Source organism: Symphalangus syndactylus, chromosome 12 (assembly GCF_028878055.3).
Source record: "Symphalangus syndactylus isolate Jambi chromosome 12, NHGRI_mSymSyn1-v2.1_pri, whole genome shotgun sequence".
NCBI lineage: Eukaryota > Metazoa > Chordata > Mammalia > Primates > Hylobatidae > Symphalangus > Symphalangus syndactylus.
In genome coordinates, this window is record NC_072441.2 from 16,869,756 (window position 1) to 16,892,962 (window position 23,207).

The following is a 23,207-nucleotide window of genomic DNA, read 5'->3' on the forward strand; positions in this document are numbered from 1 at the left end:
AGTTTTCCCCATAGAGGCCTCTTAGCGCTCAGAATGTCCAATTGCAGTTTCTACAGAAAGAGTGTTTCAGAAAGGCTCAATCAAAAGTAAGGTTCAACTCTGTTAGTTGAATGCACAGAACAGAACGAAGTTTCATACAATGCTTCTGTGTAGTTTATATTTGAACATATTCTTTTTTCCACTATTACCCACTTAGCGCTACGAATGTCCAGTTGCATTTTCTACAGACAGAGTGTTTCAAAACTGCTCAATCAAAAGTATGGTTTAACTCTGTTAGCTGAATGCTCAGATCAGAAAGAAGTTTCACAGAATGCTTCTGTGTAGTTTATATTTGAATATATTCCTTTTTCCACTACTACTCTCTTAGCGCTCCAAATGTCCAGTTGCATTTTCTACAGAAAGAGTGTTCAGATCTGCTCAATCAAAAGTATGGTTTAACTCTGTTAGCTGAATGCACAGATCAGAAAGAAGTTTCACAGAATGATTCTGTGTAGTTTATATTTGGGGACATTCCTTTTTCCACTATTACCCTCTTAGCGCTCCGAATCTCCACTTGCATTTTCTACAGAAAGAGTGTTTCAGAACGGCTCAATCAAAACTAAGGTTCAACTCTTTTAGTTGAACAAACAGAACAGAAAGAAGTTTCACACAATTCTTCTGTGTAGTTTTTATTTGTAGACATTCTTTTTCCCAATATAGGCCTCTTAGCGCTCAGAATGTCCAATTGCAGTTTCTACAGAAAGAGTGTTTCAGAACGGCTCAATCAAAAGTAAGGTTCAACTCTGTTAGTTGAATGCACAGAACAGAAAGAAGTTTCATACAATGCTTCTGTGTATTTTATATTTGAACATATTCTTTTTTCCACTATTACCCACCTAGCGCTACGAATGTCCAGTTGCATTTTCTACAGACAGAGTGTTTCAAAACTGCTCAATCAAAAGTATGGTTTAACTCTGTTAGCTGAATGCTCAGATCAGAAAGTAGTTTCACAGAATGCTTCTCTGTAGTTTATATTTGAATATATTCCTTTTTCCACTACTACGCTCTTAGCGCTCCAAAGGTCCAGTTGCATTTTCTACAGAAAGAGTGTTCAGATCTGCTCAATCAAAAGTATGGTTTAACTCTGTTAGCTGAATGCACAGATCAGAAAGAAGTTTCACCGAATGATTCTGTGTAGTTTATATTTGAAGACATTCCTTTTTCCACTATTACCCTCTTAGCGCTCCGAATCTCCACTTGCATTTTCTACAAAAAGAGTGTTTCATAACTGCTCAATCAAAAATATGTTTTACCTCTGTTAACTGAATTTACAGATCAGAAATAAGTTTCACAGAATGCATCTGTGTAGTTTTTATTTGAAGATATTCTTTTTCCCAATGTAGGCCTCTTAGCGCTTAGCATGTCCAATTGCAGTTTATACAGAAAGAGTGTTTCAGAACGGCTCAATCAAAAGTAAGGTTCAACTCTGTTAGTTGAATGCACAGAACAGAAAGAATTTTCACAGAATGCTACTGTGTAGTTTATATTTGAATATATTCCTTTTTCCACTATTACCCTCTTAGTGCTCCGAATGTCCACTTGCATTTTCTACAGAAAGAGTGTTCAGAACTGCGCAATCAAAAGTATGGTTTAACTCTGTTAGCTTAATGAACATATCAGATATAAGTTTCACACAATGCTTCTGTGTAGTTTTTATTTGAAGATATTATTTTTCCCAATAGAGTCCTCTTAGCGCTCAGAAGGTCCAATTGCAGTTTCTACAGAAAGAGTGTTTCAGAAAGGCTCAATGAAAAGTAAGGTTCAACTCTGTTAGTTGAATGCACAGAACAGAAAAAAGTTTCATACAATGCTTCTGTGTAGTTTATATTTGAACATATTCTTTTTTCCACTATTACCCACTTAGCGCTACGAATGTCCAGTTGCATTTTCTACAGACAGAGTGTTTCAAAACTGCTCAATCAAAAGTATGGTTTAACTCTGTTAGCTGAATGCTCAGATCAGAAAGAAGTTTCACAGAATGCTTCTGTGTAGTTTATATTTGAATATATTCCTTTTTCCACTACTACTCTCTTAGCGCTCCAAATGTCCAGTTGCATTTTCTACAGAAAGAGTGTTCAGATCTGCTCAATCAAAAGTATGGTTTAACTCTGTTAGCTGAATGCAAAGATCAGAAAGAAGTTTCACAGAATGATTCTGTGTAGTTTATATTTGGAGACATTCCTTTTTAAACTATTACCCTCTTAGCGCTCCGAATCTCCACTTGCATTTTCTACAGAAAGAGTGTTTCAGAACGGCTCAATCAAAACTAAGGTTCAACTCTTTTAGTTGAACAAAGAGAACAGAAAGAAGTTTCACACAATACTTCTGTGTAGTTTTTATTTGTAGACATTCTTTTTCCCAATATAGGCCTCTTAGCGCTCAGAATGTCCAATTGCAGTTTCTACAGAAAGAGTGTTTCAGAACGGCTGAATCAAAAGTAAGGTTCAAGTCTGTTAGTTGAATGCACAGAACAGAAAGAAGTTTCATACAATGCTTCTGTGTAGTTTATATTTGAACATATTCTTTTTTCCACTATTACCCACTTAGCGCTACGAATGTCCAGTTGCATTTTCTACAGACAGAGTGTTTCAAAACTGCTCAATCAAAAGAAAGGTTCAACTCTGTTAGTTGAATGCACAGAACAGAAAGAAGTTTCATACAATGCTTCTGTGTAGTTTATATTTGAACATATTCTTTTTTCCACTATTACCCACTTAGCGCTACGAATGTCCAGTTGCATTTTCTACAGACAGAGTGTTTCAAAACTGCTCAATCAAAAGTATGGTTTAACTCTGTTAGCTGAATGCTCAGATCAGAAAGAAGTTTCACCGAATGATTCTGTGTAGTTTATATTTGAAGACATTCCTTTTTCCACTATTACCCTCTTAGCGCTCCGAATCTCCACTTGCATTTTCTACAAAAAGAGTGTTTCATAACTGCTCAATCAAAAATATGTTTTACCTCTGTTAACTGAATTTACAGATCAGAAATAAGTTTCACAGAATGCATCTGTGTAGTTTTTATTTGAAGATATTCTTTTTCCCAATGTAGGCCTCTTAGCGCTTAGCATGTCCAATTGCAGTTTATACAGAAAGAGTGTTTCAGAACGGCTCAATCAAAAGTAAGGTTCAACTCTGTTAGTTGAATGCACAGAACAGAAAGAATTTTCACAGAATGCTACTGTGTAGTTTATATTTGAATATATTCCTTTTTCCACTATTACCCTCTTAGTGCTCCGAATGTCCACTTGCATTTTCTACAGAAAGAGTGTTCAGAACTGCGCAATCAAAAGTATGGTTTAACTCTGTTAGCTTAATGAACATATCAGATATAAGTTTCACACAATGCTTCTGTGTAGTTTTTATTTGAAGATATTATTTTTCCCAATAGAGTCCTCTTAGCGCTCAGAAGGTCCAATTGCAGTTTCTACAGAAAGAGTGTTTCAGAAAGGCTCAATGAAAAGTAAGGTTCAACTCTGTTAGTTGAATGCACAGAACAGAAAAAAGTTTCATACAATGCTTCTGTGTAGTTTATATTTGAACATATTCTTTTTTCCACTATTACCCACTTAGCGCTACGAATGTCCAGTTGCATTTTCTACAGACAGAGTGTTTCAAAACTGCTCAATCAAAAGTATGGTTTAACTCTGTTAGCTGAATGCTCAGATCAGAAAGAAGTTTCACAGAATGCTTCTGTGTAGTTTATATTTGAATATATTCCTTTTTCCACTACTACTCTCTTAGCGCTCCAAATGTCCAGTTGCATTTTCTACAGATAGAGTGTTCAGATCTGCTCAATCAAAAGTATGGTTTAACTCTGTTAGCTGAATGCAAAGATCAGAAAGAAGTTTCACAGAATGATTCTGTGTAGTTTATATTTGGAGACATTCCTTTTTAAACTATTACCCTCTTAGCGCTCCGAATCTCCACTTGCATTTTCTACAGAAAGAGTGTTTCAGAACGGCTCAATCAAAACTAAGGTTCAACTCTTTTAGTTGAACAAAGAGAACAGAAAGAAGTTTCACACAATTCTTCTGTGTAGTTTTTATTTGTAGACATTCTTTTTCCCAATATAGGCCTCTTAGCGCTCAGAATGTCCAATTGCAGTTTCTACAGAAAGAGTGTTTCAGAACGGCTGAATCAAAAGTAAGGTTCAAGTCTGTTAGTTGAATGCACAGAACAGAAAGAAGTTTCATACAATGCTTCTGTGTAGTTTATATTTGAACATATTCTTTTTTCCACTATTACCCACTTAGCGCTACGAATGTCCAGTTGCATTTTCTACAGACAGAGTGTTTCAAAACTGCTCAATCAAAAGAAAGGTTCAACTCTGTTAGTTGAATGCACAGAACAGAAAGAAGTTTCATACAATGCTTCTGTGTAGTTTATATTTGAACATATTCTTTTTTCCACTATTACCCACTTAGCGCTACGAATGTCCAGTTGCATTTTCTACAGACAGAGTGTTTCAAAACTGCTCAATCAAAAGTATGGTTTAACTCTGTTAGCTGAATGCTCAGATCAGAAAGAAGTTTCACCGAATGATTCTGTGTAGTTTATATTTGAAGACATTCCTTTTTCCACTATTACCCTCTTAGCGCTCCGAATCTCCACTTGCATTTTCTACAAAAAGAGTGTTTCATAACTGCTCAATCAAAAATATGTTTTATCTCTGTTAACTGAATTTACAGATCAGAAATAAGTTTCACAGAATGCATCTGTGTAGTTTTTATTTGAAGATATTCTTTTTCCCAATGTAGGCCTCTTAGCCCTTAGCATGTCCAATTGCAGTTTCTACAGAAAGAGTGTTTCAGAACGGCTCAATCAAAAGTAAGGTTCAACTCTGTTAGTTGAATGCACAGAACAGAAAGAATTTTCACAGAATGCTACTGTGTAGTTTATATTTGAATATATTCCTTTTTCCACTATTACCCTCTTAGCGCTCCGAATGTCCACTTGCATTTTCTACAGAAAGAGTGTTCAGAACTGCGCAATCAAAAGTATGGTTTAACTCTGTTAGCTTAATGAACATATCAGAAATAAGTTTCACACAATGCTTCTGTGTAGTTTTTATTTGAAGATATTATTTTTCCCAATATAGGCCTCTTAGCGCTCAGAATGTCCAATTGCAGTTTCTACAGAAAGAGTGTTTCAGAAAGGCTCAATCAAAAGTAAGGTTCAACTCTGTTAGTTGAATGCACAGAACAGAAAGAAGTTTCATACAATGCTTCTGTGTAGTTCATATTTGAACATATTCTTTTTTCCACTATTACCCACTTAGCGCTACGAATGTCCAGTTGCATTTTCTACAGACAGAGTGTTTCAAAACTGCTCAATCAAAAGTATGGTTTAACTCTGTTAGCTGAATTCTCAGATCAGAAAGAAGTTTCACAGAATGCTTCTGTGTAGTTTATATTTGAATATATTCCTTTTTCCACTACTACTCTCTTAGCGCTCCAAATGTCTAGTTGCATTTTCTACAGAAAGAGTGTTCAGATCTGCTCAATCAAAAGTATGGTTTAACTCTGTTAGCTGAATGCACAGATCAGAAAGAAGTTTCACAGAATGATTCTGTGTAGTTTATATTTGAAGACATTCCTTTTTCCACTATTACCCTCTTAGCGCTCCGAATCTCCACTTGCATTTTCTACAAAAAGAGTGTTTCATAACTGCTCAATCAAAAATATGTTTTATCTCTGTTAACTGAATTTACAGATCAGAAATAAGTTTCACAGAATGCATCTGTGTAGTTTTTATTTGAATATATTCTTTTTCCCAATGTAGGCCTCTTAGCGCTTAGCATGTCCAATTGCAGTTTCTACAGAAATAGTGTTTCAGAACGGCTCAATCAAAATTAAGGTTCAACTCTGTTAGTTGAATGCACAGAACAGAAAGAATTTTCACAGAATGCTACTGTGTAGTTTATATTTGAATATAATCCTTTTTCCACTATTACCCTCTTAGCGCTCCGAAAGTCCACTTGCATTTTCTACAGAAAGAGTGTTCAGAACTGCGCAATCAAAAGTATGGTTTAACTCTGTTAGCTTAATGAACATATCAGAAATAAGTTTCACACAATGCTTCTGTGTAGTTTTTATTTGAAGACATTCTTTTTCCCAATACAGGCCTCTTAGCGCTCAGAATGTCCAATTGCAGTTTCTACAGAAAGAGTGTTTCAGAACGGCTCAATCAAAAGTAAGGTTCAACTCTGTTAGTTGAATGCACAGAACAGAAAGAAGTTTCATACAATGCTTCTGTGTAGTTTATATTTGAACATATTCTTTTTTCCACTAATACCCACTTAGCGCTACGAATGTCCAGTTGCATTTTCTACAGACAGAGTGTTTCAAAACTGCTCAATCAAAAGTATGGTTTAATTCTGTTAGCTGAATGCTCAGATCAGAAAGAAGTTTCACAGAATGCTTCTGTGTAGTTTATATTTGAATATATTCCTTTTTCCACTACTACGCTCTTAGCGCTCCAAAGGTCCAGTTGCATTTTCTACAGAAAGTGTGTTCAGATCTGCTCAATCAAAAGTATGGTTTCACTCTGTTAGCTGAATGCACAGATCAGAAAGAAGTTTCACCGAATGATTCTGTGTAGTTTATATTTGAAGACATTCCTTTTTCCACTATTACCCTCTTAGCGCTCCGAATCTCCACTTGCATTTTCTACAAAAATAGTGTTTCATAACTGCTCAATCAAAAATATGTTTTATCTCTGTTAACTGAATTTACAGATCAGAAAGAAGTTTCACAGAATGCATCTGTGTAGTTTTTATTTGAAGATATTCTTTTTCCCAATGTAGGCCTCTTAGCGCTTAGCATGTCCAATTGCAGTTTCTACAGAAAGAGTGTTTCAGAACGGCTCAATCAAAACTAAGGTTCAACTCTTTTAGTTGAACAAACAGAACAGAAAGAAGTTTCACACAATTCTTCTGTGTAGTTTTTATTTGTAGACATTCTTTTTCCCAATATAGGCCTCTTAGCGCTCAGAATGTCCAATTGCAGTTTCTACAGAAAGAGTGTTTCAGAACGGCTCAATCGAAAGTAAAGTTCAACTCTGTTAGTTGAATGCACAGAACAGAAAGAATTTTCACAGAATGCTACTGTGTAGTTTATATTTGAATATATTCCCTTTTCCACTATTACCCTCTTAGCGCTGCGAATGTCCACTTGCATTTTCTACAGAAAGAGTGTTCAGAACTGCGCAATCAAAAGTATGGTTTAACTCTGTTAGCTTAATGAACATATCAGAAATAAGTTTCACACAATGCTTCTGTGTAGTTTTTATTTGAAGATATTAGTTTTCCCAATAGAGGCCTCTTAGCACTCAGAATGTCCAATTGCAGTTTCTACAGAAAGAGTGTTTCAGAACGGCTCAATCAAAAGTAAGGTTCAACTCTGTTAGTTGAATGCACAGAACAGAAAGAAGTTTCATACAATGCTTCTGTGTAGTTTATATTTGAACATATTCTTTTTTCCACTATTACCCACTTAGCGCTACGAATGTCCAGTTGCATTTTCTACAGACAGAGTGTTTCAAGCTGCTCAATCAAAAGTATGTTTTAACTCTGTTAGCTGAATGCTCAGATCAGAAAGAAGTTTCACAGAATGCTTCTGTGTAGTTTATATTTGAATATATTCCTTTTTCCACTACTACTCTCTTAGCGCTCCAAATGTCCAGTTGCATTTTCTACAGAAAGAGTGTTCAGATCTGCTCAATCAAAAGAATGGTTTAACTCTGTTAGCTGAATGCACAGATCAGAAAGAAGTTTCACAGAATGATTCTGTGTAGTTTATATTTGGAGACATTCCTTTTTCCACTATTACCCTCTTAGCGCTCCGAATCTCCACTTGCATTTTCTACGGAAAGAGTGTTTCAGAACGGCTCAATCAAAACTGAGGTTCAAATCTTTTAGTTGAACAAACAGAACAGAAATAAGTTTCACACAATTCTTCTGTGTAGTTTTTATTTGTAGACATTCTTTTTCCCAATATAGGCCTCTTAGCGCTCAGAATGTCCAATTGCAGTTTCTACAGAAAGAGTGTTTCAGAACGGCTCAATCAAAAGTAAGGTTCAACTCTGTTAGTTGAATGCACAGAACAGAAAGAAGTTTCATACAATGCTTCTGTGTAGTTTATATTTGAACATATTCTTTTTTCCACTATTACCCAATTAGCGCTACGAATGTCCAGTTGCATTTTCTACAGACAGAGTGTTTCAAAACTGCTCAATCAAAAGTATGGTTTAACTCTGTTAGCTGAATGCTCAGATCAGAAAGAAGTTTCACAGAATGCTTCTGTGTAGTTTATATTTGAATATATTCCTTTTTCCACTACTACGCTCTTAGCGCTCCAAATGTCCAGTTGCATTTTCTACAGAAAGTGTGTTCAGATCTGCTCAATCAAAAGTATGGTTTAACTCTGTTAGCTGAATGCACAGATCAGAAAGAAGTTTCACCGAATGATTCTGTGTAGTTTATATTTGAAGACATTCCTTTTTCTACTATTACCCTCTTAGCGCTCCGAATCTCCACTTGCATTTTCTACAAAAACAGTGTTTCATAACTGCTCAATCAAAAATATGTTTTATCTCTGTTAACTGAATTTACAGATCAGAAATAAGTTTCACAGAATGCATCTGTGTAGTTTTTATTTGAAGATATTCTTTTTCCCAATGTAGGCCTCTTAGCGCTTAGCATGTCCAATTGCAGTTTCTACAGAAAGAGTGTTTCAGAACGGCTCAATCAAAAGTAAGGTTCAACTCTGTTAGTTGAATGCACAGAACAGAAAGGATTTTCACAGAATGCTACTGTGTAGTTTATATTTGAATATATTCCTTTTTCCACTATTACCCTCTTAGCGCTCCGAATGTCCACTTGCATTTTCTACAGAAAGAGTGTTCAGAACTGCGCAATCAAAAGTATGGTTTAACTCTGTTAGCTTAATGAACATATCAGAAATAAGTTTCACACAATGCTTCTGTGTAGTTTTTATTTGAAGATATTTTTTTTCCCAATATAGGCCTCTTAGCGCTCAGAATGTCCTATTGCAGTTTCTACAGAAAGAGTGTTTCAGAAAGGCTCAATCAAAAGTAAGGTTCATCTCTGTTAGTTGAATGCACAGAACAGAAAGAAGTTTCATACAATGCTTCTGTGTAGTTTATATTTGAACATATTCTTTTTTCCACTATTACCCACTTAGCGCTACGAATGTCCAGTTGCATTTTCTACAGACAGAGTGTTTCAAAACTGCTCAATCAAAAGTATGGTTTAACTCTGTTAGCTGAATGCTCAGATCAGAAAGAAGTTTCACAGAATGCTTCTGTGTAGTTTATATTTGAATATATTCCTTTTTCCACTACAACTCTCTTAGCGCTCCAAATGTCCAGTTGCATTTTCTACAGAAAGAGTGTTCAGATCTGCTCAATCAAAAGTATGGTTTAACTCTGTTAGCTGAATGCACAGATCAGAAAGAAGTTTCACAGAATGATTCTGTGTAGTTTATATTTGGAGACATTCCTTTTTCCACTATTACCCTCTTAGCGCTCCGAATCTCCACTTGCATTTTCTACAGAAAGAGTGTTTCAGAACGGCTCAATCAAAACTAAGGTTCAACTCTTTTAGTTGAACAAACAGAACAGAAAGAAGTTTCACACAATTCTTCTGTGTAGTTTTTATTTGTAGACATTCTTTTTCCCAATATAGGCCTCTTAGCGCACAGAATGTCCAATTGCAGTTTCTACAGAAAGAGAGTTTCAGAACGGCTCAATCAAAAGTAAGGTTCAACTCTGTTAGTTGAATGCACAGAACAGAAAGAAGTTTCATACAATGCTTCTGTGTAGTTTCTATTTGAACATATTCTTTTTTCCACTATTACCCACTTAGCGCTACGAATGTCCAGTTGCATTTTCTACAGACAGAGTGTTTCAAAACTGCTCAATCAAAAGTATGGTTTAACTCTGTTAGCTGAATGCTCAGATCAGAAAGAAGTTTCACAGAATGCTTCTGTGTAGTTTATATTTGAATATATTCCTTTTTCCACTACTATGCTCTTAGCGCTCCAAATGTCCAGTTTCATTTTCTACAGAAAGAGTGTTCAGATCTGCTCAATCAAAAGTATGGTTTAACTCTGTTAGCTGAATGCACAGATCAGAAAGAAGTTTCACCGAATGATTCTGTGTAGTTTATATTTGAAGACATTCCTTTTTCCACTATTACCCTCTTAGCGCTCCGAATCTCCACTTGCAGTTTCTACAAAAAGAGTGTTTCATAACTGCTCAATCAAAAATATGTTTTATCTCTGTTAACTGAATTTACAGATCAGAAATAAGTTTCACAGAATGCATCTGTGTAGTTTTTATTTGAAGATATTCTTTTTCCCAATGTAGGCCTCTTGGCGCTTAGCATGTCCAATTGCAGTTTCTACAGAAAGAGTGTTTCAGAAAGGCTCAATCAAAAGTAAGGTTCAACTCTGTTAGTTGAATGCACAGAACAGAAAGAAGTTTCATACAATGCTTCTGTGTAGTTCATATTTGAACATATTCTTTTTTCCACTATAACCCACTTAGCGCTACGAATGTCCAGTTGCATTTTCTACAGACAGAGTGTTTCAAAACTGCTCAATCAAAAGTATGGTTTAACTCTGTAAGCTGAATTCTCAGATCAGAAAGAAGTTTCACAGAATGCTTCTGTGTAGTTTATATTTGAATATATTCCTTTTTCCACTACTACTCTCTTAGCGCTCCAAATGTCTAGTTGCATTTTCTACAGAAAGAGTGTTCAGATCTGCTCAATCAAAAGTATGGTTTAACTCTGTTAGCTGAATGCACAGATCAGAAAGAAGTTTCACAGAATGATTCTGTGTAGTTTATATTTGAAGACATTCCTTTTTCCACTATTACCCTCTTAGCGCTCCGAATCTCCACTTGCATTTTCTACAAAAAGAGTGTTTCATAACTGCTCAATCAAAAATATGTTTTATCTCTGTTAACTGAATTTACAGATCAGAAATAAGTTTCACAGAATGCATCTGTGTAGTTTTTATTTGAAGATATTCTTTTTCCCAATGTAGGCCTCTTAGCGCTTAGCATGTCCAATTGCAGTTTCTACAGAAATAGTGTTTCAGAACGGCTCAATCAAAATTAAGGTTCAACTCTGTTAGTTGAATGCACAGAACAGAAAGAATTTTCACAGAATGCTACTGTGTAGTTTATATTTGAATATAATCCTTTTTCCACTATTACCCTCTTAGCGCTCCGAATGTCCACTTGCATTTTCTACAGAAAGAGTGTTCAGAACTGCGCAATCAAAAGTATGGTTTAACTCTGTTAGCTTAATGAACATGTCAGAAATAAGTTTCACACAATGCTTCTGTGTAGTTTTTATTTGAAGACATTCTTTTTCCCAATACAGGCCTCTTAGCGCTCAGAATGTCCAATTGCAGTTTCTACAGAAAGAGTGTTTCAGAACGGCTCAATCAAAAGTACGGTTCAACTCTGTTAGTTGAATGCACAGAACAGAAAGAAGTTTCATACAATGCTTCTGTGTAGTTTATATTTGAACATATTCTTTTTTCCACTAATACCCACTTAGCGCTACGAATGTCCAGTTGCATTTTCTACAGACAGAGTGTTTCAAAACTGCTCAATCAAAAGTATGGTTTAACTCTGTTAGCTGAATGCTCAGATCAGAAAGAAGTTTCACAGAATGCTTCTGTGTAGTTTATATTTGAATATATTCCTTTTTCCACTACTACGCTCTTAGCGCTCCAAAGGTCCAGTTGCATTTTCTACAGAAAGTGTGTTCAGATCTGCTCAATCAAAAGTATGGTTTAACTCTGTTAGCTGAATGCACAGATCAGAAAGAAGTTTCACCGAATGATTCTGTGTAGTTTATATTTGAAGACATTCCTTTTTCCACTATTACCCTCTTAGCGCTCCGAATCTCCACTTGCATTTTCTACAAAAATAGTGTTTCATAACTGCTCAATCAAAAATATGTTTTATCTCTGTTAACTGAATTTACAGATCAGAAAGAAGTTTCACAGAATGCATCTGTGTAGTTTTTATTTGAAGATATTCTTTTTCCCAATGTAGGCCTCTTAGCGCTTAGCATGTCCAATTGCAGTTTCTACAGAAAGAGTGTTTCAGAACGGCTCAATCAAAACTAAGGTTCAACTCTTTTAGTTGAACAAACAGAACAGAAAGAAGTTTCACACAATTCTTCTGTGTAGTTTTTATTTGTAGACATTCTTTTTCCCAATATAGGCCTCTTAGCGCTCAGAATGTCCAATTGCAGTTTCTACAGAAAGAGAGTTTCAGAACGGCTCAATCAAAAGTAAGGTTCAACTCTGTTAGTTGAATGCACAGAACAGAAAGAAGTTTCATACAATGCTTCTGTGTAGTTTCTATTTGAACATATTCTTTTTTCCACTATTACCCACTTAGCTCTACGAATGTCCAGTTGCATTTTCTACAGACAGAGTGTTTCAAAACTGCTCAATCAAAAGTATGGTTTAACTCTGTTAGCTGAATGCTCAGATCAGAAAGAAGTTTCACAGAATGCTTCTGTGTAGTTTATATTTGAATATATTCCTTTTTCCACTACTAATCTCTTAGCGCTCCAAATGTCCAGTTGCATTTTCTACAGAAAGAGTGTTCAGATCTGCTCAATCAAAAGTATGGTTTAACTCTGTTAGCTGAATGCACAGATCAGAAAGAAGTTTCACCGAATGATTCTGTGTAGTTTATATTTGAAGACATTCCTTTTTCCACTATTACCCTCTTAGCGCTCCGAATCTCCACTTGCAGTTTCTACAAAAAGAGTGTTTCATAACTGCTCAATCAAAAATAAGTTTTATCTCTGTTAACTGAATTTACAGATCAGAAATAAGTTTCACAGAATGCATCTGTGTAGTTTTTATTTGAAGATATTCTTTTTCCCAATGTAGGCCTCTTGGCGCTTAGCATGTCCAATTGCAGTTTCTACAGAAAGAGTGTTTCAGAACGGCTCAATCGAAAGTAAAGTTCAACTCTGTTAGTTGAATGCACAGAACAGAAAGAATTTTCACAGAATGCTACTGTGTAGTTTATATTTGAATATATTCCCTTTTCCACTATTACCCTCTTAGCGCTGCGAATGTCCACTTGCATTTTCTACAGAAAGAGTGTTCAGAACTGCGCAATCAAAAGTATGGTTTAACTCTGTTAGCTTAATGAACATATCAGAAATAAGTTTCACACAATGCTTCTGTGTAGTTTTTATTTGAAGATATTAGTTTTCCCAATAGAGGCCTCTTAGCACTCAGAATGTCCAATTGCAGTTTCTACAGAAAGAGTGTTTCAGAACGGCTCAATCAAAAGTAAGGTTCAACTCTGTTAGTTGAATGCACAGAACAGAAAGAAGTTTCATACACTGCTTCTGTGTAGTTTATATTTGAACATATTCTTTTTTCCACTATTACCCACTTAGCGCTACGAATGTCCAGTTGCATTTTCTACAGACAGAGTGTTTCAAAACTGCTCAATCAAAAGTATGGTTTAACTCTGTTAGCTGAATGCTCAGATCAGAAAGAAGTTTCACAGAATGCTTCTGTGTAGTTTATATTTGAATATATTCCTTTTTCCACTACTACTCTCTTAGCGCTCCAAATGTCCAGTTGCATTTTCTACAGAAAGAGTGTTCAGATCTGCTCAATCAAAAGTATGGTTTAACTCTGTTAGCTGAATGCACAGATCAGAAAGAAGTTTCACAGAATGATTCTGTGTAGTTTATATTTGGAGACATTCCTTTTTCCACTATTACCCTCTTAGCGCTCTGAATCTCCACTTGCATTTTCTACAGAAAGAGTGTTTCAGAACGGCTCAATCAAAACTAAGGTTCAACTCTTTTAGTTGAACAAACAGAACAGAAATAAGTTTCACACAATTCTTCTGTGTAGTTTTTATTTGTAGACATTCTTTTTCCCAATATAGGCCTCTTAGCGCTCAGAATGTCCAATTGCAGTTTCTACAGAAAGAGTGTTTCAGAACGGCTCAATCAAAAGTAAGGTTCAACTCTGTTAGTTGAATGCACAGAACAGAAAGAATTTTCATACAATGCTTCTGTGTAGTTTATATTTGAACATATTCCTTTTTCCACTATTACCCTCTTAGCGCTCCGAATGTCCACTTGCATTTTCTACAGAAAGAGTGTTCAGAACTGCGCAATCAAAAGTATGGTTTAACTCTGTTAGCTTAATGAACATATCAGAACTAAGTTTCACACAATGCTTCTGTGTAGTTTTTATTTGAAGATATTATTTTTCCCAATATAGGCCTCTTAGCGCTCAGAATGTCCTATTGCAGTTTCTACAGAAAGAGTGTTTCAGAAAGGCTCAATCAAAAGTAAGGTTCAACTCTGTTAGTTGAATGCACAGAACAGAAAGAAGTTTCATACAATGCTTCTGTGTAGTTTATATTTGAACATATTCTTTTTTCCACTATTACCCACTTAGCGCTACGAATGTCCAGTTGCATTTTCTACAGACAGAGTGTTTCAAAACTGCTCAATCAAAAGTATGGTTTAACTCTGTTAGCTGAATGCTCAGATCAGAAAGAAGTTTCACAGAATGCTTCTGTGTAGTTTTTTTTTTGAATATATTCCTTTTTCCACTACTACTCTCTTAGCGCTCCAAATGTCCAGTTGCATTTTCTACAGAAAGAGTGTTCAGATCTGCTCAATCAAAAGTATGGTTTAACTCTGTTAGCTGAATGCACAGATCAGAAAGAAGTTTCACAGAATGATTCTGTGTAGTTTATATTTGGAGACATTCCTTTTTCCACTATTACCCTCTTAGCGCTCCGAATCTCCACTTGCATTTTCTACAGAAAGAGTGTTTCAGAACGGCTCAATCAAAACTAAGGTTCAACTCTTTTAGTTGAACAAACAGAACAGAAAGAAGTTTCACACAATTCTTCTGTGTAGTTTTTATTTGTAGACATTCTTTTTCCCAATATAGGCCTCTTAGCGCACAGAATGTCCAATTGCAGTTTCTACAGAAAGAGAGTTTCAGAACGGCTCAATCAAAAGTAAGGTTCAACTCTGTTAGTTGAATGCACAGAACAGAAAGTAGTTTCATACAATGCTTCTGTGTAGTTTCTATTTGAACATATTCTTTTTTCCACTATTACCCACTTAGCGCTACGAATGTCCAGTTGCATTTTCTACAGACAGAGTGTTTCAAAACTGCTCAATCAAAAGTATGGTTTAACTCTGTTAGCTGAATGCTCAGATCAGAAAGAAGTTTCACAGAATGCTTCTGTGTAGTTTATATTTGAATATATTCCTTTTTCCACTACTAATCTCTTAGCGCTCCAAATGTCCAGTTGCATTTTCTACAGAAAGAGTGTTCAGATCTGCTCAATCAAAAGTATGGTTTAACTCTGTTAGCTGAATGCACAGATCAGAAAGAAGTTTCACCGAATGATTCTGTGTAGTTTATATTTGAAGACATTCCTTTTTCCACTATTACCCTCTTAGCGCTCCGAATCTCCACTTGCAGTTTCTACAAAAAGAGTGTTTCATAACTGCTCAATCAAAAATATGTTTTATCTCTGTTAACTGAATTTACAGATCAGAAATAAGTTTCACAGAATGCATCTGTGTAGTTTTTATTTGAAGATATTCTTTTTCCCAATGTAGGCCTCTTGGCGCTTAGCATGTCCAATTGCAGTTTCTACAGAAAGAGTGTTTCAGAACGGCTCAATCGAAAGTAAAGTTCAACTCTGTTAGTTGAATGCACAGAACAGAAAGAATTTTCACAGAATGCTACTGTGTAGTTTATATTTGAATATATTCCCTTTTCCACTATTACCCTCTTAGCGCTGCGAATGTCCACTTGCATTTTCTACAGAAAGAGTGTTCAGAACTGCGCAATCAAAAGTATGGTTTAACTCTGTTAGCTTAATGAACATATCAGAAATAAGTTTCACACAATGCTTCTGTGTAGTTTTTATTTGAAGATATTAGTTTTCCCAATAGAGGCCTCTTAGCACTCAGAATGTCCAATTGCAGTTTCTACAGAAAGAGTGTTTCAGAACGGCTCAATCAAAAGTAAGGTTCAACTCTGTTAGTTGAATGCACAGAACAGAAAGAAGTTTCATACAATGCTTCTGTGTAGTTTATATTTGAACATATTCTTTTTTCCACTATTACCCACTTAGCGCTACGAATGTCCAGTTGCATTTTCTACAGACAGAGTGTTTCAAAACTGCTCAATCAAAAGTATGGTTTAACTCTGTTACCTGAATGCTCAGATCAGAAAGAAGTTTCACAGAATGCTTCTGTGTAGTTTATATTTGAATATATTCCTTTTTCCACTACTACTCTCTTAGCGCTCCAAATGTCCAGTTGCATTTTCTACAGAAAGAGTGTTCAGATCTGCTCAATCAAAAGTATGGTTTAACTCTGTTAGCTGAATGCACAGATCAGAAAGAAGTTTCACAGAATGATTCTGTGTAGTTTATATTTGGAGACATTCCTTTTTCCACTATTACCCTCTTAGCGCTCTGAATCTCCACTTGCATTTTCTACAGAAAGAGTGTTTCAGAACGGCTCAATCAAAACTAAGGTTCAACTCTTTTAGTTGAACAAACAGAACAGAAATAAGTTTCACACAATTCTTCTGTGTAGTTTTTATTTGTAGACATTCTTTTTCCCAATATAGGCCTCTTAGCGCTCAGAATGTCCAATTGCAGTTTCTACAGAAAGAGTGTTTCAGAACGGCTCAATCAAAAGTAAGGTTCAACTCTGTTAGTTGAATGCACAGAACAGAAAGAATTTTCATACAATGCTTCTGTGTAGTTTATATTTGAACATATTCCTTTTTCCACTATTACCCTCTTAGCGCTCCGAATGTCCACTTGCATTTTCTACAGAAAGAGTGTTCAGAACTGCGCAATCAAAAGTATGGTTTAACTCTGTTAGCTTAATGAACATATCAGAACTAAGTTTCACACAATGCTTCTGTGTAGTTTTTATTTGAAGATATTATTTTTCCCAATATAGGCCTCTTAGCGCTCAGAATGTCCTATTGCAGTTTCTACAGAAAGAGTGTTTCAGAAAGGCTCAATCAAAAGTAAGGTTCAACTCTGTTAGTTGAATGCACAGAACAGAAAGAAGTTTCATACAATGCTTCTGTGTAGTTTATATTTGAACATATTATTTTTTCCACTATTACCCACTTAGCGCTACGAATGTCCAGTTGCATTTTCTACAGACAGAGTGTTTCAAAACTGCTCAATCAAAAGTATGGTTTAACTCTGTTAGCTGAATGCTCAGATCAGAAAGAAGTTTCACAGAATGCTTCTGTGTAGTTTTTTTTTTGAATATATTCCTTTTTCCACTACTACTCTCTTAGCGCTCCAAATGTCCAGTTGCATTTTCTACAGAAAGAGTGTTCAGATCTGCTCAATCAAAAGTATGGTTTAACTCTGTTAGCTGAATGCACAGATCAGAAAGAAGTTTCACAGAATGATTCTGTGTAGTTTATATTTGGAGACATTCCTTTTTCCACTATTACCCTCTTAGCGCTCCGAATCTCCACTTGCATTTTCTACAGAAAGAGTGTTTCAGAACGGCTCAATCAAAACTAAGGTTCAACTCTTTTAGTTGAACAAACAGAACAGAAAGAAGTTTCACACAATTCTTCTGTGTAGTTTTTATTTGTAGACATTCTTTTTCCCAATATAGGCCTCTTAGCGCACAGAATGTCCAATTGCAGTTTCTACAGAAAGAGAGTTTCAGAACGGCTCAATCAAAAGTAAGGTTCAACTCTGTTAGTTGAATGCACAGAACAGAAAGTAGTTTCATACAATGCTTCTGTGTAGTTTCTATTTGAACATATTCTTTTTTCCACTATTACCCACTTAGCGCTACGAATGTCCAGTTGCATTTTCTACAGACAGAGTGTTTCAAAACTGCTCAATCAAAAGTATGGTTTAACTCTGTTAGCTGAATGCTCAGATCAGAAAGAAGTTTCACAGAATGCTTCTGTGTAGTTTATATTTGAATATATTCCTTTTTCCACTACTACGCTCTTAGCGCTCCAAATGTCCAGTTGCATTTTCTACAGAAAGTGTGTTCAGATCTGCTCAATCAAAAGTATGGTTTAACTCTGTTAGCTGAATGCACAGATCAGAAAGAAGTTTCACCGAATGATTCTGTGTAGTTTATATTTGAAGACATTCCTTTTTCCACTATTACCCTCTTAGCGCTCCGAATCTCCACTTGCATTTTCTACAAAAAGAGTGTTTCATAACTGCACAATCAAAAATATGTTTTATCTCTCTTAACTGAATTTACAGATCAGAAATAAGTTTCACAGAATGCATCTGTGTAGTTTTTATTTGAAGATATTCTTTTTCCCAATGTAGGCCTCTTAGCGCTTAGCATGTCCAATTGCAGTTTCTACAGAAAGAGTGTTTCAGAACGGCTCAATCAAAAGTGAGGTTCAACTCTGTTAGTTGAATGCACAGAACAGAAAGAATTTTCACAGAATGCTACTGTGTAGTTTATATTTGAATATATTCCTTTTTCCACTATTACGCTCTTAGCGCTCCGAATGTCTACTTGCATTTTCTACAGAAAGAGTGTTCAGAACTGCGCAATCAAAAGTATGGTTTAACTCTGTTAGCTTAATGAACATATAGGAAATAAGTTTCACACAATGCTTCTGTGTAGTTTTTATTTGAAGATATTATTTTTCCCAATAGAGGCCTCTTAGCGCTCAGAATGTCCAATTGCAGTTTCTACAGAAAGAGTGTTTCAGAAAGGCTCAATCAAAAGTAAGGTTCAACTCTGTTAGTTGAATGCACAGAACAGAAAGAAGTTTCATACAATGCTTCTGTGTAGTTTATATTTGAACATATTCTTTTTTCCACTATTACCCACTTAGCGCTACGAATGTCCAGTTGCATTTTCTACAGACAGAGTGTTTCAAAACTGCTCAATCAAAAGTATGGTTTAACTCTGTTAGCTGAATGCTCAGATCAGAAAAAAGTTTCACAGAATGCTTCTGTGTAGTTTATATTTGAATATATTCCTTTTTCCACTACTACTCTCTTAGCGCTCCAAATGTCCAGTTGCATTTTCTACAGAAAGAGTGTTCAGATCTGCTCAATCAAAAGTATGGTTTAACTCTGTTAGCTGAATGCACAGATCAGAAAGAAGTTTCACAGAATGATTCTGTGTAGTTTATATTTGGAGACATTCCTTTTTCCACTATTACCCTCTTAGCGCTCCGAATCTCCACTTGCATTTTCTACAGAAAGAGTGTTTCAGAACGGCTCAATTAAAACTAAGGTTCAACTCTTTTAGTTGAACAAGCAGAACAGAAAGAAGTTTCACACAATTCTTCTGTGTAGTTTTTATTTGTAGACATTCTTTTTCCCAATATAGGCCTCCTAGCGCTCAGAATGTCCAATTGCAGTTTCTACAGAAAGAGTGTTTCAGAACGGCTCAATCAAAAGTAAGTTTCAACTCTGTTAGTTGAATGCACAGAACAGAAAGAAGTTTCATACAATGCTTCTGTGTAGTTTATATTTGAACATATTCTTTTTTCCACTATTACCCACTTAGCGCTACGAATGTCCAGTTGCATTTTCTACAGACAGAGTGTTTCAAAACTGCTCAATCAAAAGTATGGTTTAACTCTGTTGGCTGAATGCTCAGATCAGAAAGAAGTTTCACAGAATGCTTCTGTGTAGTTTATATTTGAATATATTCCTTTTTCCACTACTACGCTCTTAGCGCTCCAAATGTCCAGTTGCATTTTCTACAGAAAGAGTGTTCAGATCTGCTCAATCAAAAGTATGGTTTAACTCTGTTAGCTGAATGCACAGATCAGAAAGAAGTTTCACCGAATGATTCTGTGTAGTTTATATTTGAAGACATTCCTTTTTCCACTAGTACCCTCTTAGCGCTCCGAATCTCCACTTGCATTTTCTACAAAAAGAGTGTTTCATAACTGCTCAATCAAAAATCTGTTTTATCTCTGTTAACTGAATTTACAGATCAGAAATAAGTTTCACAGAATGCATCTGTGTAGTTTTTATTTGAAGATATTCTTTTTCCCAATGTAGGCCTCTTAGCGCTTAGCATGTCCAATTGCAGTTTCTACAGAAAGAGTGTTTCAGAACGGCTCAATCAAAAGTAAGGTTCAACTCTGTTAGTTGAATGCACAGAACAGAAAGAATTTTCACAGAATGCTACTGTGTAGTTTATATTTGAATATATTCCTTTTTCCACTATTACCCTCTTAGCGCTGCGAATGTCCACTTGCATTTTCTACAGAAAGAGTGTTCAGAACTGCGCAATAAAAAGTATGGTTTAACTCTGTTAGCTTAATGAACATATCAGAAATAAGTTTCACACAATGCTTCTGTGTAGTTTTTATTTGAAGATATTATTTTTCCCAATAGAGGCCTCTTAGCGCTCAGAATGTCCAATTGCAGTTACTACAGAAAGAGTGTTTCAGAAAGGCTCAATCAAAAGTAAGGTTCAACTCTGTTAGTTGAATGCACAGAACAGAAAGAAGTTTCATACAATGCTTCTGTGTAGTTTATATTTGAACATATTTTTTTTCCACTATTACCCACTTAGCGCTACGAATGTCCAGTTGCATTTTCTACAGACAGAGTGTTTCAAAACTGCTGAATCAAAAGTATGGTTTAATTCTGTTAGCTGAATGCTCAGATCAGAAAGAAGTTTCACAGAATGCTTCTGTGTAGTTTATATTTGAATATATTCCTTTTTCCACTACTACGCTCTTAGCGCTCCAAATGTCCAGTTGCATTTTCTACAGAAAGAGTGTTCAGATCTGCTCAATCAAAATTATGGTTTAACACTGTTAGCTGAATGCACAGATCAGAAAGAAGTTTCACCGAATGATTCTGTGTAGTTTATATTTGAAGACATTCCTTTTTCCACTATTACCCTCTTAGCGCTCCGAATCTCCACTTGCATTTTCTACAAAAAGAGTGTTTCATAACTGCTCAATCAAAAATATGTTTTATCTCTGTTAACTGAATTTACAGATCAGAAATAAGTTTCACAGAATGCATCTGTGTAGTTTTTATTTGAAGATATTCTTTTTCCCAATGTAGGCCTCTTAGCGCTTAGCATGTCCAATTGCAGTTTCTACAGAAAGAATGTTTCAGAACGGCTCAATCAAAAGTAAGGTTCAACTCTGTTAGTTGAATGCACAGAACAGAAAGAATTTTCACAGAATGCTACTGTGTAGTTTATATTTGAATATATTCCTTTTTCCACTATTACCCTCTTAGCGCTCCGAATGTCCACTTGCATTTTCTACAGAAAGAGTGTTCAGAACTGCGCAATCAAAAGTATGGTATAACTCTGTTAGCTTAATGAACATATCAGAAATAAGTTTCACACAATGCTTCTGTGTAGTTTTTATTTGAAGATATTATTTTTCCCAATTGAGGCCTCTTAGCGCTCAGAATGTCCAATTGCAGTTTCTACAGAAAGAGTGTTTCAGAACGGCTCAATCAAAAGTAAGGTTCAACTCTGTTAGTTGAATGCACAGAACAGAAAGAAGTTTCATACAATGCTTCTGTGTAGTTTATATTTGAACATATTATTTTTTCCACTATTAACCACTTAGCGCTACGAATGTCCAGTTGCATTTTCTACAGACAGAGTGTTTCAAAACTGCTCAATCAAAAGTATGGTTTAACTCTGTTAGCTGAATGCTCAGATCAGAAAGAAGTTTCACAGAATGCTTCTGTGTAGTTTATATTTGAATATATTCCTTTTTCCACTACTACTCTCTTAGCGCTCCAAATGTCCAGTTGCATTTTCTACAGAAAGAGTGGTCAGATCTGCTCAATCAAAAGTATGGTTTAACTCTGTTAGCTGAATGCACAGATCAGAAAGAAGTTTCACAGAATGATTCTGTGTAGTTTATATTTGGAGACATTCCTTTTTCCACTATTACCCTCTTAGCGCTCCAAATCTCCACTTGCATTTTCTACAGAAAGAGTGTTTCAGAACGGCTCAATCAAAACTAAGGTTCAACTCTTTTAGTTGAACAAACAGAACAGAAAGAAGTTTCACACAATTCTTCTGTGTAGTTTTTATTTGTAGGCATTCTTTTTCCCAATATAGGCCTCTTAGCGCTCAGAATGTCCAATTGCAGTTTCTACAGAAAGAGTGTTTCAGAACGGCTCAATCAAAAGTAAGGTTCAACTCTGTTAGTTGAATGCACAGAACAGAAAGAAGTTTCATACAATGCTTCTGTGTAGTTTATATTTGAATATATTCTTTTTTCCACTATTACCCACTTAGCGCTACGAATGTCCAGTTGCATTTTCTACAGACAGAGTGTTTCAAAACTGCTCAATCAAAAGTATGGTTTAACTCTGTTAGCTGAATGCTCAGATCAGAAAGAAGTTTCACAGAATGCTTCTGTGTAGTTTATATTTGAATATATTCCTTTTTCCACTACTACGCTCTTAGCGCTCCAAATGTCCAGTTGCATTTTCTACAGAAAGCGTGTTCAAATGTGCTCAATCAAAAGTATGGTTTAACTCTGTTAGCTGAATGCACAGATCAGAAAGAAGTTTCACCGAAAGATTCTCTGTAGTTTATATTTGAAGACATTCCTTTTTCCACTATTACCCTCTTAGCGCTCCGAATCTCCACTTGCATTTTCTACAAAAAGAGTTTTTCATAACTGCTCAATCAAAAATATGTTTTATCTCTGTTAACTGAATTTACAGATCAGAAATAAGTTTCACAGAATGCATCTGTGTAGTTTTTATTTGAAGATATTCTTTTTCCCAATGTAGGCCTCTTAGCGCTTAGCATGTCCAATTGCAGTTTCTACAGAAAGAGTGTTTCAGAACGGCTCAATCAAAAGTAAGGTTCAACTCTGTTAGTTGAATGCACAGAACAGAAAGAATTTTCACAGAATGCTACTGTGTAGTTTATATTTGAATATATTCCTTTTTCCACTATTACCCTCTTAGCGCTCCGAATGTCCACTTGCATTTTCTACAGAAAGAGTGTTCAGAACTGCGCAATCAAAAGTATGGTTTAACTCTGTTAGCTTAATGAACATATCAGAAATAAGTTTCACACAATGCTTCTGTGTAGTTTTTATT